The sequence below is a fragment of the Schistocerca nitens genome, chromosome 2, assembly GCF_023898315.1.
Source record: "Schistocerca nitens isolate TAMUIC-IGC-003100 chromosome 2, iqSchNite1.1, whole genome shotgun sequence".
Lineage (NCBI taxonomy): Eukaryota > Metazoa > Arthropoda > Insecta > Orthoptera > Acrididae > Schistocerca > Schistocerca nitens.
In genome coordinates this window covers 760593965-760598570 of record NC_064615.1, presented here as the reverse complement: position 1 = coordinate 760598570, position 4606 = coordinate 760593965, and the positions used below count along the sequence as shown (strand labels likewise).

At 43.6% G+C, this 4606-nt stretch overlaps 1 pseudogene; it reads left to right on the top strand.

The window, feature by feature from the left end:
• The first annotated feature begins 3566 nt into the window (after window positions 1-3566).
• Window positions 3567-3684, top strand: LOC126238572 (5S ribosomal RNA; annotated as a pseudogene).
• Window positions 3685-4606: the final 922 nt, after the last annotated feature.

Below are 4606 nucleotides of genomic sequence, written 5' to 3'. Positions count from 1 at the left end.
AATAGTGCAGTTACATGTGGTAGGTGTTTTATGTTGATAACGATTTCGTGACAGTATTCCTTGACCAACTGAAAAACTGTGATCTATTTATATATTTAATTACTTCTTCTTGGTGTATTTTATAAGAACTTCTTCTTCAGTAGCGCTACAGCCCTTGGTGAGCCTTGGCTTCTTCAACAATCTTCCTCCACACTTCTCGGTTATTTACTGCTCTTTTCCACCCCCGGACTCCCATGTTGGTGATATCCATTATTACCTCGTCGATCCATCTTCGAGGTCTCCCTTTTCGCCTAACTGAATGGATCATACCCTTCATCATTTTCTTTGGAATTCTATCCTCTGCCATTCTCTCCAAGTGTCCTAGCCATCGTATTCATTGTGACTTCGCAAATTTTACTATGTCCCTGCCTTGTGTTAACTCTTGTAATTCGACATTATAGCGTATTCTCCAGCCTTCTTCCTCCCTTATTGGCCCATAGATTTTGCATAGTATTTTCTGCTCAATGCTTCTTAGTGCATTTTTATCGTGTTCTGTCAACGTCCATACCTCTGAGCCGTATGTGATAACTGGGTGGACTAGGGAATTATATATTAGTAGTTTAGTTTTTCTTGTAACAAGGCTATTTTCGAAAAGCTGCATATTTGCAAAGTAATCTCTGTTTCCTGCTTGTATTCTTTCCCTTATAGCCTTTCCAATACTGTTATCATTTGTTATTAGGGCTCCCAAGTACTTAAAAAGAGGACACTCCATTGAAGTATTTCCCATTGATGTTTAGGTTTTTAGGGGTTCTTCTGGCCTCAGATTGTGACATTACCATATATTTTGTTTTGTTTTCATTTACTATGAGGCCAATTTTTAAGGCTTCTGTTTCCATTGCCCGGTATGTTTCTAGGAGTGTACTGGTATTTCTTCCTACTATAGCAATGTCATCGGCATATTCACATATCTGGCTAGTTTTCATAAATATGGTGCCTCTTTTGTTGATTTTATTTACTTCATCTTCCACAATTAAATAAACAGCAGAGGATAATGAGCTTCTCCCACCAAATAAAGAGATCCAACCCCTACAAATTGAAATGCATACTGAATTTTATAAATAGACAATATATTATTATGCCCTGTGCAACGTAAGTGAATTTCCTGTCCCAGGAGCCTTCCAGTTCAACCAGCTAAGCACAGACAGGGCGATTTTTCTGGCCAATTTTTTAGGAGGGGTGGGGAGGGAGGGGGTGTGGATGATTGGGTGGGGGGGGAGTGGTGGTGGTGGCATTGTGCACTAGCTCAGCTCATCCCTGCTCATCAAGTGAAGACACATACGAAATTTTTCCAGCAAGACCTCCAATCTCCAGCAGTGTAATTATGTAATTGGGACATGCAGTTGCTGGACAGGATAATATTTGCACCTTTCACACCAGCAGCTCAGCACAGACTGAGTCATTTACCCACCAATTCACAAGTTGTGAAGGGGAAGGGACATCAGGTGGAGGGCTGGAGGATTTCTCAAGAGGGGGAAAAGTGGCTCTGAACTGAACAAGTGTCCCTCTTCCCAAAGAGGTAGTGGATGATGAGGGGGAGGGGTGGAGGGGTTCTCAGAAGGAAGGATTATCCCCAGGGAGTCATGCATCAATCTTCAGGGGAACATAATCAATTAACATAACTATAGGTTAAGGGGAGGGGTATAATTGTCACCTGAATGTATGCTTGCCCTTGAATGTATGGAAGCCACACAAACATATTGGCCCAAAAATGGCTTTACTCCAGTACTGTACTTTTACACATTTTACTCACTTGCGTAGTTTGTTTCGATGCTATTGCAGGAGTCATCATTTGATATCATCTTTGAATCAACTGTATGAGTTAGGCATGGGATATCAGCCAAACGTAGTTGAATAACAATTGCAAATTATAACTTTGAACTTAGACTGCCATGTTCGCTGGTGCTAGATCACAATTGAACCATGAGTTATTTCTGATGCATTTTCTTTGTTCCCAATAGCCTCCCATTTAAAACAGCTTGGTGGCTTTACTTGTGAACGTTTATCATGTTTTTACAGGGTGTTCAAAAAGAGGAGTCAAATACTTTGAGAGGTCCTAGTACTGATCGCAACAAGAAAGATATATCCAATAAACATTGGTCTGGAAATACACACTTTATGAGATAAGTCCAAATATATGGATCCAGAAATACATACTATCTGCAATAAACACGTGTTTACAGTAGATTTTCAACTTGGCGTCCATTCCTGACAACGCACGCCTCTGCCTTCCAGCACAAGAAATGATGTACCCTTTGAAGTATTCCTGGTTCTTGTTGTGCCTGCTAGTACGCATGACAAAGTAGTATCCGCACGTCACTGATTGACGTGGCATAGACCAATTCCTTCAACTGTCCCCAAAACCAAAAGTCTAGGGGACTGAGGTCCGGGAAACGAGCCAGACAAGGTGTGGGGCCTCCGCTTACCAATCCAGCAGTCCTGAAATGTGTGCGTCGGATGTTCACGCACATTGTAGCGGAAGCGTGCTGGTGCACAAACAATCATGAACCATACTTGTATTCATTGCTGCAATGCCACAAATATGCTGTACATTAATGAGAAAATCCAGATAATGCGCCTCAATAAGCCTTTGTGGTAGTACATATGGCCCTATTAATCTATCATCCAACTACACCTCAAAAATGGCTCTGAGCACTATGGGACTCAACTGCTGTGGTCATAAGTCCCCTAGAACTTAGAACTACTTAAACCTAACTAACCTAAGGACAGCACACAACACCCAGCCATCACGAGGCAGAGAAAATCCCTGACCCCGCCGGGAATCGAACCCGGGAACCCGGGCGTGGGAAGCGAGAACAACTACACCTGCCCATACGTTGATTGAGAATCAGTGTTCATGCCCTCTATCCTGAATTGCATGGGGTTTGCATCTGACCTTACATGCTGGTTATGGAAATTTACCACACCATCTCCTGTGAACGCTGCCTCATTGATAAATTAAATCTTAGAGGTGAAAGTGTATCTGTGGCACACTTCTGCAACAGCTGTTGACAGAACTGCCATCGGCCTTGATGATCCTGTGGCCTTAGGGCCTGAACGCGCTGTAGATTAGATGGGTGCAGCAATTGTCCATGAAGTACCCCCCGCCCCCCCCCCCCAAATAAGAGAGTGACATACGCCTTATGCTGCTGCTAATCGTCACACACTGGTACCAGGGGTTTCTTATACCGAAATTGCTAAAATCTGATCTTACATTTAATCTTGCATCAACCAGGACCTAGTGGCATTGCCATAAAATTCGCCTCTCGTCAGTTTTGAGTAACTCATGCCTGAGCTTTTCTGCTCTGCACTCATTTTATGGTATAACATCATCATTCTGAATGGAAGTAAGATCTACTGTTTTATGAAGTGAACAAAGATCTGAACTAATATTAATATCTCACAAGGACATATGAGCTCAAGATTGATAAAGGGCACATAAGAACATTAGATATACTGTAAACAGGCTGCTATTCTTACGTCATGTCATGAACATAACAAAAAATTTTAGACAATTGTCAATATAGTGGGGCAACGGCCTTGCCGCAGTGGATACACCGGTTCCCGTCAGATCACCGAGGTTAAGCGCTGTCGGGCGTGGCCGGCACTTGGATGGGTGACCATCCGGACCGCCATGTGTTGTTGCCATTTTTCGCGGTGCACTCAGCCTCGTGATGCAAACTGGGGAGCTATTCGACCGAATAGTAGCGGCTCCGGTCAAAGAAAAGCATCGTAACGACCGGGAGAGCAGTGTGCTGACCACACACCCCTCCTATCCGCATCCTCTACTGAGGGTGACACGGCGGTCGGATGGTCCCGATGGGCCACGTGTGGCCTGATGACGGTGTGCAATATAGTGGTGTACCTTACCAAAAAATTAGGAAAACACGATAAATTTTTCAATAACCCTAAGGTTGTTTTGAACAAAGAGTGCATGGTTATATTGGAGGTGGTACGTCATTTACCTTCCTCCGACGTTCGAATGTAGAAGTTATAGGGCGTATACAAGGGGGACTCCAATTCACGGTGAAGCTTTACAATTTTGACGTATACATGGTAGTAGATAAATGGCAGTTACTTACTATAATTGAGGAAACACCAGCTTCATTCAAAGCAGTGACTTTCCTATGGCATTTACCGCTTTCATTTAAGGTTCTACACCGAAGCGCCAAATAAACTGGTACAGGCATGCTTATTCACATACAAACATGTGTAAACAGGCAGCATACGGCTCTGTGGTCAGCGACGCCTACATAAGACCAGAAGAGTCTGGCGCAGTTGTTAGATCGGTTACTGCTGCTACAATGGCAGTTTATCAGGATTTAACTGAGTTTGAACGTGGTATTATAGTCACCGCACGAGCGATGGTACACAGCGTCTCCGAGGTAGCGATGAATTGGGGATTTTCCAGTACGACCATTTCACGAGCGTACCGTAAACATCAAGAATCCGGCAAAACATCAGATCTCCGACATCGCTGCGGCCGGAAAAAATCCTGCAAGAACGGGATCAACGTTGACTGAAGAGAATCGTTGAGCGTGACAGAAGTGCAATCCTTCCGCAAATTTCT